At 40.6% G+C, this 14168-nt stretch overlaps 2 protein-coding genes across 3 annotated transcripts in view; one reads left to right on the top strand and one right to left on the bottom strand.

Moving 5' to 3' along the window:
* The window catches only part of GNAZ (G protein subunit alpha z), a 50776-nt gene extending 40690 nt beyond the window's left edge, over positions 1-10086 (bottom strand). Inside the window, exon 1 of the mRNA XM_063416412.1 lies at positions 8513-10086. The gene's annotated coding sequence lies outside the window, so the exon portion shown is untranslated. The remainder of the gene's footprint in view (positions 1-8512) is intronic.
* The window catches only part of RSPH14 (radial spoke head 14 homolog), a 74856-nt gene that overhangs the window by 46804 nt on the left and 13884 nt on the right, over positions 1-14168 (top strand). The window lies entirely within an intron of this gene.

Genomic DNA, 14168 nt, shown 5'->3' with positions numbered 1-14168 from the left:
GTGAAACAGGCACAGATCTGGGACACAAAATAATACATATGGTGGAGGTTACCCACAGCACACACAGCCTTCAGCAGAGGGGCTGCACACAAATGTCTCACTAAGCCATACTGGGTCAAAACAGTGCAAAAGCTATTGCAGCTGTAGGGATTCCAAATCCACGTTAAACTCACAAAGCAGATTTACCAAGGGGAGAGGGTGGGAAGGAAATATCCACAATGCACAGCAGAACAATATTTCATCTTGAAAACTTCATTTTCAAAGGACTACAAGGACGTCTCTGAGGGCACTCAGATTACTTGGCTGATTGGGGTGAGGTGTGGGATCTGCATTTTCAGTGATCTCAGGTGCCACTGGTTACATATCACACTGTTCCTAGATTGATAACTGCCAGGATAATTGTACCTAAAAGCACAGCTTTTGTTATGTTTTGGTTCATTTACAGCATACCTCAAACCTTTTAAATTGAGGTTTTGGAATCAGTATTTTAACTATGAAAAGATGAAAAGGGCTACTGCCTTTTAAAGCCATCTCTGACATATGTTTGCATCTTCATTGTAGCAAGGCTGAAAAATTCCCCCTCAGGATGCATCTTAGTAGTAAGAGAACAACTCATGATCTACCCTGAAAGCTACAGGCATTCCAGAAAACAAGGCACATAAAGTTTCTTATTTCTCAGCTCCAGGAAAAGCCTGATAAGGTGTCTCCCCACCTCTGCCAAAGGCAGGCAATAGCTACAGAGCTCACAGCTGGCTTAGCTTTCAGCCCAAACCCACCTTACAGCAATTCCAGTTTGGTTTCAGTCTCTTCCAGCTGGCAGCAATCCCGTTCAGATGCAGTGCCACTGGCACACACCTACTGGCAGGCTCCTCTTCCCAAAGAATATTTTGTGCCAAATAGCTCAGGAGGAATAAACCCCAGCTCGTGTCACCTCTTTGCTGGCTGAAGGCTCAGTACAATAGGGAAACCTCCACTAAACACTGTGAGTAGTTTTGCTCTGATGGAGACACAGGAGTGGCACTGAACAAGTCAGTACATTGTCATCATTGTACTGGTTGTGTCTCCTTGGCTTTTCTGAGAACTCTTTTATTCAGTTCAGGAGAATGAGGTACAATTTTGGTGTGTATTTCAGATTCTCATGCCTGCTGTTAACTAGTACACTGCACAAAAATAATTTCAACTCTCCCTTCCCATTTTTTGTGTTGATTACAGGAAGGAGCTCATTGGTAAGGATGACAGTTCTAAAGGTTTTTGTGAAAATTAAAAGGAAGAGCCAAGTCCTTGACCTCTTGCATACCTGTATTATTTTCTGAAATCTTTTCATCTTGACCTTCTATTGCTTGTATTCTGTTGATCACCACTTGCCTCTGACCAATCCCAACAGAGGCTTAAGAACCTGTAGTGAAAAATAGTATCTTCCATGTATTTTGTAACTAGATATCTCTGAAAAAAACATATCCTTTTAAATTACATCTTAGAAATTATGGAATCTATAATTGATGATTCTGATAAAAAGAGGCAGGCACCAAGGTAAACAATGAGACTGATGTACTGTTAATGTATCTGCATCAATTATAAATCTTTGCAACATAGATAAAGACAGAAATTCCATTTGCACTTCATATCTCACAGCTAAGTAAGAACTGTGCTGCATAGATTGACAGCATTCCATCTGGTCTCCTTTAAAACAAACACTTTACTGTTTTCTTGAATTGACTTGTTTATGTAAACTTTCAATGAGGTCCATGAATAATTCTTGACAGGTTAATCATGAAAACATAATGTATCCAAAATCCAAAGCTACAGTTGTATAGATAAGCTCTGATGAGTTACAGACTCCTGTCATTGGAGGTTTCCAACACCACAAATAAGAATGAAATGATACTGAATGAAAATACCTAGAGACTAATTGTGCTGTTGACTAAGAAGTTCTCCTATCACTTGGTAATTAAGTCTACAATATTTAAAGGTACTCCCAGAGTTCCATATGCCTGTGTGCCCAACCTCCCCATCAAAGCACACTTTTACTATAATGGACATCACTCATTTCTCCCAGGTCAATTCTGCCTAAATGATTTCTGAATTAGGATATTCTGGTATTTTCTACTTGGAGTTCATTGCTTTCCAGTATGAGAAGACACTAGAAAATCAACATAAAGTTGTAGAAAATACAGAGAAACTCCAACACTTCTAGTGTCTGAAGGAGAAAGGAATTTTCGTGATCCAGCCTTTATTGCAGAGCCAGATTGAGGCTGCCTAAATCACAGTGTGAATTAGAAGAGTTTCCAGGTATGATCCCAAGAGGCCACAATATCAGTGGCTGTACTTCATTTCCTTGACTGCAGAAGTGGGAAAAGGGTCGATCTGCTATGCCATGGATACAGCAAAGAGAGAGGTTTTTCTTGTCACAGACCAGGGTAATATCCTCTGTAAACATTTAATTTTAGTTTATAACCCGTGTGTGTTGGCAGAGAAGGGGACTGTGAGAGATCCAATAATTCAGTTCTTTGTCTATGTGGTAGGTTATTACTGGTACTACTTTATGGATGCTTTAACTTCTGTTACATAGGATTTGCACCGTTCAGGACTGCAGGGTACAGTTGGGCCTCTCTGGAAAAAGGGGGAATTGTAGGCTGCAGTGTTAAAAGTCACTGGTTCCTACCTCTTCCTGATGCTACCTGATACTTTAATTTGTTTAGACCATTGTATATTTACTTGACCTGTGGGAGCAAATAATATTGTGCTGATAGAATACTGAACTGCATATCAGCCTCTTCTTGCCACATCTAAAACAATTGTTGATCTCTTGAACCTAGTAGCCAAAAATTTGTTCCTGTAACTTAAAAAAATACATAAAGTCTTCAGTATTCCATTGCTTTTTGTGAGCACACATGCAAAAAGCAAACTTGACACACCTGTGTAATCACAGCTATGAGGCAAAGTTCAGATTTGCTTTTGGAAACATTCGCAGCATGAAACATTATCAGAGGTCTTATTGCACATCTAGTCAGGGAACAGAAACAATATGATAATAGAACAATTGTTCAAATTTGAAGTAGGCTAGCCTTAGAATTTTAAATACCTGCATAAATGTCACTGAATTACAAATTAAGGTGAGTTTATCTGGTTGTGGACATAAACAGATCGAAAAGATATTAAAAACATTCTCTGAAATGATTGATTAAGGCTCTACCATTACTGAGCAACACAACATGGAAGCTCAATAGATTCTTAGCAATGGTAAGAATATATGAATATCTTCCTATCACAAAATGGCTTATACTGTGGTACCCTGAACTCTGCCAAATTTAAAAGGTCAGGCACAGAAAGGCATCTTGAGAGAAAATCTTCTTGCCAAGGCCCTGTTGCAACAATCAACTTGCTGGCAGTACAGAGAGATGCTCCAGTGCAACAGTATTAATTCTGGAAACATTCAGTTTGTAATGAGTTTGGTTAGCATCATATGCATTAACCTACTGAATTGAGCGCTTTAAATTATATTTAAAAAACTTCCTGTATATTGGTTTGAATCCTGCCCTGTAACAAAAACAGTAGAGAGGCTCATTCTTTCCTCATAAGACATCCAAACTAAAAAAAATATTCTAATGCATATATATGTATAAATAGATATGTATACAAAAAAATCATATTTTGTTACCACATTCCAACATTTGGATTTTATGACTTGAGCTGGTAATATTCAGAGGCAAAACTCTTTACTTGAACATCCAGCCTAGTGGCTCTAATTGTATTATCTTCAGAAAGATGTTCCCTTAGCTGGTAGGTAAGTCTCCTTTTGAATCATACACACATTTCTCTTTTAAAGGAAGGAATATAATAACCAGGTGCATGCCCTCTCTGAACAGCAAGCCCTCTCAGAGCTGAACACCCAGCTGAGCTTTTGTTACTGTGCCATGACTCTGAATCGTAATCAATTGAGCTCCACTGTGTTGTTTCCTTCCACAACACAACTGTGTCGACTGTACTTGTACATCAACACTTGCTATGCTGCCTAATTGTATTTGCATTCGTGCGGTTTATGAAGATAAAGGTGTCTGGGCAGGGTTTGAAAATACAGAAAGCAGGCAGAGAAAAACAGTAGAAACACACTGGGAATATATGCTAGAATACTGCCTGGATCTCCAGGAAAAACTGATAAAAATTTGGGTTACTGGTGCTGTTCCAGTGGAGCCTGTCCAGTGCCATGACCAATAGCACTGCTGAGATACTCTGAGGAGGAAGCCAATGCCAGCCCAGTCACTAACGAGGAAACAGGGCTGGTAGCTAGGGAATGGCAACTGCACTATGACTTACAAATATTTATGGTGAACCATGAAAATATCTTCTTAATTAACTAGCGAATCTTGGTTAAACATTACCTTATAGACAGTAAGAGTGGGATTCATCTGTGCAGATTTAGCATCTGCATGTAGGTGGCTACTTCAGAGCTCCTCACTCAGTGCTTCCCTCAGAGGCAGTGGAGAGGAGCTGTCATTTCCAGAGGTCACTCAATCTCACACTGGCATGGTAGTCAGAAACTAGCCTGGGTAATTCCAGTGCAGAGCTCTTTTTTTCTTGCACCAGCTAAAAGGGAAGTTTTATCAACTGCTCCATACATGCATGTCCATGTTACAGACCTCTGAAGGTGATGAGAATAATTCCTTCCAACGGCCATGTCCAGACAATTACTATTTAATGAATCCACTGTAAAAATAACAGATTAACCAATTGTAGTTCCTATGAAATTATTATTTACTTTCTGGTCGTTATTCTTGACATGTGTGAGCGAAACAAATTCTTAGAATTTTTGGATTTGCCTCCTTAAGTTTTTATGTTGGCCAAGATGTTGACTGGTAGTCCAACAGGTTTTTTTCTGCAACGTAGAATCATGTGGAAGTGTTTGTCTTTTTGATGTAATGGCTTAGGAATCCAGAGAAGAAACAACTCTCTGGTATAACTGGCTTAAAGAGAAAACAAAAGGCAAATTGGATTTGTTGGGTAAAAACTGTGTTCCCTAATGATGCACTGGCTGTCCAATACTAAATAATAAAGTGGAATTCTGAGGAGAGTTGAGCTTCTACTGAGCCACAGAAATTGCTCTGACCTGAAGAAGTAAAAAAGGAAAACATATAAAGCTCTTGTCTCCTGAGATTTGCCATGCGTTTTGTTAGTTGTGAGTTTAAGTGTATTTAATAGTAACCAATGTTTGAAGTGTGGGTTGGATGCAGGAGATGGCCCCACCAGCAATCTCTTCCTTCCATCCAACTGCAGCACTGCCCTTCAGCGCTGAGGAAAAGCCACACATCTGAGAAGAGTATTTTCTGTGCAGCCTTCATGTCAAGGGTTATATTCTGCCCTTGATTCCACGTGAAAGCTAAAACAACCTAAATTGGTAATATGTATCCACTCCTGATTCAATAACAGAATAAATCAAACTGAATTTATCCCTTCCCTGTCATCTTGTCTATTCCACATACCTTAAATGGCCAGGGAACTTAGCAAAGAGAATTGATTTTGGTTGCTTTGGATCCGTATAGTTTCTCCCATTTGGGATTATTCTTTCATCAATATAATAGCTGAAATTTGGACTTCCTAATCACCACTCTTGAATTCTGGAAGTTTAATAAAAATATGATCTTTGAATATAACATACAAAATATAAGTCATATTATCGTCTCAATTGAAGGGAATTTGCTGTAACTAGTAATGGATGTGGATTTATTCTGGATACTTTGGAGATCACAAAGAACAAAATTTAGCCTTCTTTTTTAATAAAAATAGGACAATTCTTCTCTCTAAGTATAAATATGATTTTATGCACGTAGGCCAAGATTTTGATTTTTTAAGGGCCTTTGAATAAGTTTTCTCTAAGATAAAAGGAAATAGTTGATTGCTTGTGTAGAAACTGCTACTGCTGAGAGTGGGTACTGTCAACCTTAACATGGGAGTAGCACTCCCATTTTTGCAGTAAAAAAAGCATGATTCAGATAACTGATAATTTATGAATTACAGTTTGTGATGCAAGTAGAGAGTCCTGAATTTGTCACTGAGCTGGTGACCTCATTGAAACCAACTACAAACGTTGTTCCTAAAGACAAAGGAGAACCTGATAATTGAAACTGTTTGTGCTGGGCTCTATCCCACTGAAATAAAACACAGTCACAAAACTTCCAATGACTCCTGTGAGAGCAGGACCAACACTTTAGCAGAAATAGTCAGATTCAACTCTCCTTTTCAGTTACATAAATCTGAAGAATTTCTTCTGAAATAAGTGGGATTACTGTGATTTAACCCAAAGGCATTGAAAGTATTTCTCTTTAATTCATGGAGGAGGAGAGAGAAAAAAACATCATTGTTTTATATTGCCTCACCCCTGTGCATCAACCAAGGCTCTATCTGCTGTCAAAATCCTTATCTGCTTAGGCTGGAGAGGAAGAGCTGACTTCACCATTTAAGGATTTGAGCTTTTGTTACCTACTGAATTTTCTGTTATCCTTATCCCCCCCTTCCTCACCGCTTAGCAGGTAGATTCCTTGACAAAGGACACATTTGTGTTTCTATCTCCACTTCTTAAAATTTCACATACCTTGTTCCATCAGTACATAATCAGAACTGAGACAACCAGAACACTTTCACTTCAGTCCTTCAGAACTACCTGGCTGGTTATTTTTAGATTATCACCACTGAATTCAAAACCAAGGCCTGCAACTGAAACATGAAACTGCACTGGAGGCTTACAAAATTCAAGGTAGTACCTCCAGAAGACTTATTCAACTCTGCTCACCAGTGGCCAATGAAGTGACAAGCACATAATCTCAGCCAGACGTGTAACATTCTTTATGTGGCACGCGGAGGTTATTGCTCTCTGTAAGGTCCATTGTCAGAGTGAAATTTCCATGGCTTACACAGAATTAATCAGCTTTTTTTCCTTATAAGCATACCTATGTACACAGAGGGGGATTCTTCTCTGAAAATGTAATCAGTGCTTTGGTAATGAAAGACAGCATGAGTTTTTCTCCTAAATATGCCTTATGACTAAGAGGTTTTCTTTTGATTACACCTGTCACTGGCTTCTTGAAGACTAAATCTTCATCCTTCTATACACATAGGCCTCTCCTCTGATAATGTCCTTTATCCAAGGGCAGGGATCTGTGCTTTTTGCATGATAGCTTCCAAACAAATGATTTGATGGAGACAGCCAAGTTAATGGCAAAACACTCTCTGTTGTGCAGAGCTGTGTCTGTTCAGCTGTCAAATCTATGCCTGTTGAAGAAAAGTGAGGATTTGTGCCTATAACAGCACCTAAGGCATCAGCTCGGACTTTAAACGTCTATATCCATAAAGTCAGAAAAGATTTCCCCTAAGTCCAAAGTACACACTCATATTTTTCCCCTTTGTGATCCACAAGTAGGTATTCACAGCACCTGAGCTGCTGGTGTAACCTTTGTGGATGAAGTGTTGATGGCCACCCGAAGGGTGTGACCCACAATGGCACGAAATGCTGAGCCCAAATAAAAAATCAAATTGTGGGTGGGAGGCTATCAGAAGATGGATATAAACAATATTAAGAAATGCTGGAGGGAAAGGTAGTGATTTTTTCTCAAGTCTCCCCAGGAAAATATTAAGCTAGGTCAGTATCTTGCAGAATAAATACTGCAAGAACACACGTTAAACAGCTTCTACAGTGAAACAGCCAAAAGCAGATCAGATCAGTCCTATGAGCAGAAATTAAACTGACATCTATTTGTCTGCAGCTCTCTCAGCTAACATTGAAGGCTTGGGGGTTTTGTGTATGAAGCACTCCCCCAAAATGCAAATGCAAAGATACCAAAAAACTTGTGGTGCACAAGTGCAGATAGGAGCCGTCCACAGGTGCAGATTAATATAAACCCTCCTCATTCCTTCACATGCATGGGCACACACGGAGAGGGAACACATCCAGGCTCTGCAGAGCCACACATCCTTCCAATGAGCAGATGAGACTGTTACCAGGAGGATTTATTACAGAAATTTGGCAGCAGGAGTCTTTTCTGATAGAATGTTATCCAGGCTGCATTTCCCTGGGAGGAGGTGCTACATAGCGTGGAGGTTCTTCTCCCAACAGGCAGAATCGAATGGATTATCTTTCTGAATCATTAAGAGAACGCAACAGATCTTATTAAAGCTCAGGTATTGGCTATTTAAGGGTTATAGTTCAGACTGGAAAGGGGAGACCACTTAATTTTTAGAAAAAGGGCCCAAGCTGAAGCAGCAGCTCATGGAAGGCCAGTATCCCTTGAGAAGGTCATTTTCACTGTATCAGCAGCCTGCCTCCCCTTTACTATTTTTTGTCTACACACAGCGAAATGTTCCTACCTCACAGTGACACTCATATTTTTTATCCAGCAGAAGCATAGCTTATTGTTTCGAAATGACATCTTTTCCCTCTTGTTTTAGAAGCGCCTTTTTATTTTGGAAATGTCCATCACTGAACTGATTTAAGAGAGAAGGAAATGCGGAATATTGCACTCACCTCTCTAGCACCAGGCAGGCATCCTCCACCTCCTCAATCCATCAGTACAAACGCTCGCATCCACTGACGCCTCTCCTCTGCTTTGGCCCTTTTTCACATCAGCATCTGTGATTTGCCGAGCAGACCACACCACGACTGCAGGGACTAGCCCCGCAGCCCCGGCAGAAGCAGGAACCTGCCCTTTCCCATCTTCTCCCTGGAAAACACAACCGTAAAAACCCGGGCTGTTCTGAAGGCGGCAGTGGGAGCACTTGTCCGGCGGCCCCCCGCGGGAGACAGGGAGGTGCTCCGCGCTCTCGCCGGGGAGCGGGGCAGGGGGAGCGCGGGGCTGGCGCTGGAGGAGGAGCCGGAGCCGCCAGCCCGTTTCCACGCCAACGCCGGGGGTACCGCGGGCGGGGCGGCGGCGCGGCCGGCGGGCGGCTCCGCTCCGGCTCCGCTCCGGCTCCCGCCCGGGGGGCGGCCGGGCCCGCAGCCCCCGCAGCCCCCGCCCCGCCGCGGCGCTGGAGGAGCTGGGTGTTGGCGAGGGGTTTGTGCCTCTCTCCCGGCTCGTACGCTCCGCTGCACTCGCGCGTTACATAATGTGCGGTACAGACGTGCCGCGGGCTCTGCCGCTGCACAACTGCATCGCACCCGGGGCCGCTCCGCGGGCCGTGCTCCCTGCGGCACGGCCGTGCCCGCTCCGGCAGCAGCGGCAGGTCTGGATTGATTGCTCAATGCGTGTTTTAGGCGAACCGGTCACATACGTGTTGGAAGGATGCGGTCAAGGGTAAAGGGAGAAAAAACAGTTTCTTTAGTTACACGGAATTTATTCTACTGTTTGCTTTCCGCTTCTGCCATCACTCAGTTGCTCTCAGTACTGGACATATAATTGTATCTGGTTTTCCCTTTCTGCCTTTTGCATTTGGGTATGTGTGATTTACTACAGCTTTTTTTAATTATCGATGTGTATCATTTTCATCTCATTAACTGATTTACCCAATTTATAGTTTATATTTTTCCTAGCGTCTTTTTCCTTTTGGCTACAATACTAGTTGCATTGTTGAATCTGCATCCCTGATCAGGTAGCTGATTTCTCCCTACGCTGCTAATTTTATAAGCGTGATTTGTTACTGATACACTTCTGCTGGAGATAGCAACAGAGGCTCACACACAGACGGGATGCAGGCATTTTTTCCCACAATAAGGCTAACATAATACAAAGCAGAAAGCATCTGATTCCTGTAAATGATATCACTTCCAGTACTGATATTATCAACAGAGATGTAGCAGTGGCAAATTACAATAATGAAATCATTTCATGTAAAAATCAGTATACGGTGTAGAGAAAATTTTCTTGTAATAAGGAATCTTAGATGTTGTTCACATTAGAAGAGTTTGCCAGTACATCTAGATTGGTGAATTTGTTCTAGTAAAATTTGTTAGAAAAGTCATAATACATAGCTTGCATTGTTCTCCCAGCAAAACAATAATATTCAAATCATAATTTTGACCTGTTTTAATAAAAATATTTCTATAGTCTTATTTTGAAATTTTAGCTTTCAGTATACATGCACAAACATCTCAGTGCATTTATAAGATCAGATAAGAGTCAATTTAAAACTTGTAAGTGTTTTGTTTTTCATATATACTCTTTGCTTGCAAGTGCATAAACCCCTGATATAGTTATGTTGGCAAGGGAATAGAATTTTAAAAATGTATCTCTGGTAACTGAGTAGTCTAGATAATAGGATAAAAGAACAATAACAAGGTGTACAGGTTTAATCTGCAATTCCATAAAGAACAAGTAGTTACTATAGAAACTGTCCCATTACATGTATCTTTAGTATAGTACTTGATATGTGAGAAAAGGCATCTTCCACACATTAACCAACTGTGGCAGAAATAAAGCACCAGCACCATCATCCTGGCCAGGCCGAGCATCGCGTGCATGCTGTCTACAGAGAGAGCAATTTTAGGCATTTTCCATTGCTAGAACAAAATACCCGCTTTCCTCCAGCTTCGAGGGAGGCTCCAGAGCACAGATCAAATGCTGGCAGTGCAGGAATTACAAACATGCAGTAATGGGACAGGTCTAAGAAGTTTAGGGGCTGTTGTCTCAACACCACCATGTGGGAGCTTGGTGTTGATTAATGGCAGAGTTAAAAAGCAACTTGCCCAAAAAATGCCTCATCAGATGTGTCTAAGTTTTCTTCAGTCTTACCTTGTCCTACATCCAGAAATTCTCAATTAGAGCCTTTCAGCATGTATTGATTGCATTACATGTAGCTAAGCTCCCACAGGAATTTAAAGAGAAATAAGTCTCCAAATAGCCTGGACAGGTGATTAAATGCCAAAGTCAAAGAGCACAGAAATCCAGTCCTCAACCCAGAACTCTGAATGTGCTTTGTAAACAGATAGACTGGACAGTAACAGAAAGGGTTATTCTGTGTATTCACTCGATCGGTTTATTATTCACAGAAAGTGAATAGTTTGTGTGGAAATATAAGGAGTAATTTTAGGGACCTGTGGCAATCTGACTGGATTTCCATTTCCTCCTCTGTGTCAGGGAGGTCACCATTTCCCCCCACCAGAGTCTGAAGGGAGCAGAGTTTGCCCGTGGAGGTGCAGCACTCCAGACACAACCTCCTGTCCCCACTGGCTGCATGGGTTTCACTCCACTTGCCAGGGCTATTCATTAGCCAAAAGCCAAAGCCTTGCCTGTTTACTGCTGCTTTCTGCTGGATCAATCAAAACAGATGCATTCATACATGTTTATTTTGAAGACAATAGTGCTGAAACAAAAAAGTGCTCTTAAATGGAGAATCCCATAGGGATTTTCTAATCAATTACCCTTTATTATACCATGACAACATGAAAATATTTTTGTGCACACATGCAATGTTCTTGGTGAATGTACATCTCCAAATGATAGAGGGTAAATTGAGAGGTCACATCTGGTCTGCAATAAAAATTTAATAAAAGACATTTTGTGTTTCATTCAATCTTCTACCAAACACTCTGTTTTTAACAGGCAATTGTAGATCTGGGTTAGATATTTATAGACAGGTCTGTGATTCTCTCAGCATGAAGAACTGAACAGAACATTTAAAAGAGAATAAAAAGGCTGTATTTTTATTTTTAACCATTTTTCTCACGTGGAAGAATTTAAAATAGCATCATGAACAGATGATTGGGATCTAATACTTATATCTATCTGATATATTATTGCTTTGTATCACTGACTGTGAGATGGTGGGGAAAAAATCATGAATGCACCTTCCATCAGGTGGTATCAGCCTGACCTCATTTGGCTTCATCATTTAAGATGAAAATTCACTTTCTACCAGGATTTCACCCTTTTATCTTCTCTCACCCTTCAGTTAACTGAGGGGTTTGCTTAATGTCAGCAGTTTACTCTTCCTATGAGAGCAAATCATGAGAGGCATTTGAGAATGTGAACCTAGACAATGCATTGCATCTAATATCCCAATCAACTAAAAAAGAACTTTGAACAGCAAACAACAACCAAACCTTACAAATGTTGAGTGCTTTACATCCCTTCCTTCACAGTTCTATTATGAACCTCCTGTGTTTGCAGCTCATTGTTTCAGCTGCTGCATCAGCAGTTGCTGCTGAAGCCAAGTTGAGAAAAACAAACATCAAATCCAGCAGCTGGAGGAGAGCTGCTCTCCCAGAGCCCTGGAAGATGCTCTGGCTTTCCTGTGCAGGAAACTTTCCACAGCAGTCCTTAAGCTTTGGGATGAATCCATGAAGAAAGCTACAGTGATACTGTGAAATAAGATAAAGGAACATAGTTCTTTGTGAAGAGCACATCCTTCAAGACTGCATTATTATGTTATTCTAAAAAAAAAGTGAATTAAAGTATTCTTTGCTAATTTTTCACTATTAAGTGCAAAGGAATGGGAAAAAAACAACAAAACAAAATCCCTCAAATGTTAACCCAAATTGGGGATCACTTAGTAAAGTATATAACAAAGGATCTGTGAAGGTTGAACAGAAAAAATCACTTGAGATCAAAATACAGAGATATTTGGGAATTCCACCCAGGAGATGCAATTAAAGAGTGCCAGGAATTTTTTGAAACCAAGGCTTTTAAAACAAATTGTACCAGTTCAGATCTTCCATTAAAGTGGTCTGAGCAAGGTTGTTGATTATTCTTAGGGTACCCTCTTCCCTCCTGCAATCTTCCTGGTTGGGAGTTTTCCACTTCATAGGAATGATTAAATATTCACTGAAGAGTGACTTGAAAGTAGGTCTGTCCCACTTGAGGACATGGGTAGGCATTTGAACTTTTGGGCTTTTTAAACTTTTTTAATAACAAACAAACAAACAAAACTCTATTGGTTTCAAATATATTTAGTTTTGCCACTTATGATCTTACCAGCTGAAGAAGTATCAAATTGGGCCCTCCGAAGGATTATGTATATTTTAATAGATATTTAGAAAAAATGTTATGATTGGACTTCACATTTTCTGGTATCCTTTGAGCATGTGGTTCTTCATGTAAGAACCACAAGATATAACTACGATTTTATTAGGCACTGTTACTCATCTGTTCTATAAACTCCTTGTGTCTGGTTAACAGAAATTATTTTATAGTAAAAAAAAAAAGAAAAAAGGTAACATTTTTTCTTGAGGACACAAAGGTAATTCTAGGAAGCTGTGGAGAAGAGCTGGGAACATCCAGGTGGCTTTACTATGGGGACTTCAAACGCCAGTCTAGTTCTTTAAAAATCTGGAATATTTCAGACAGGACTAAGTAACTGGTTTAGACAATTGTCCACTTATTCAGCATCAGGCCCACAGGTGGTTTTGCATCTACATAAACTCTGAGAGTTTCCCATCCATCTACCAACCCACCTATAAAGCACAAAAGTGTTTAACAGTTTTGAATCCTCTGTATATAATGTTCTTATAGATAAGCACATAAGTAGTACTGTTGAAGTGCCTGTGCTTAATCTGGAGTGTTTACAGAAGCTAGACCTAATATTTTAGTCCAGGTTAAGTAACAGCTTCATTTTACTGTTGTGCCCAGCGTTTACTGGGGAGGTGTTTCAAAAAACAAATCATCCTCAAAGCAGCCCACACCTTGGCAGGCTTGTATTCAATCAGGATTTTTGAATTTTTCACTACTTGAAATAAAGTATGGGCTAGAAGGCACTGGAAAGCACGATTGCAGAGCCTCAGTCAGAGCAGACTGCAGCTCTCTTTGAGCAGCAGAAAGCGGTTTTCCTTAAGAACATGGCTTCCCATGGAAAACATGGAATCTGCAAAGTAGCAGGTCTGAGAGGAGAGGGGAGGCTCAATCTGCTTTTCCACCCAGCTCCACTCACGTCGTGCAGCCATCTGGGCCTGTGGTTCCAATCAAGATGTGTTTCTTCTGCGCTCATTTCAAACAAAATTGCCAAGCCAGAACATCTGAAGCAGAAAAGGATTTCACCCACCTGTAGTACTGTATTCTTCTTTTCAGGAGGTTTTATCAGTTCTCACCAGTCCATTGTGCTCATCTTGGCACCAGTGGAAGCAGTGTGAACTGTAGGATAAAATTGCCTTTTTGCAGCTTTGCCAGCAGGCCTGACCAGCAGATAGAAGCAGTGGATTTGTCAGCACTACAATTTCTCCAGTTCCTTCTTCTTTGAAATTTCTATCAGGTCAT

The sequence above is a fragment of the Prinia subflava genome, chromosome 19 (genome assembly GCF_021018805.1).
Source record: "Prinia subflava isolate CZ2003 ecotype Zambia chromosome 19, Cam_Psub_1.2, whole genome shotgun sequence".
Taxonomy (NCBI): Eukaryota; Metazoa; Chordata; class Aves; order Passeriformes; family Cisticolidae; genus Prinia; species Prinia subflava.
The sequence above is the reverse complement of the archived record's forward strand: the minus strand, read 5'-3'. Positions and strand labels throughout refer to the sequence as shown.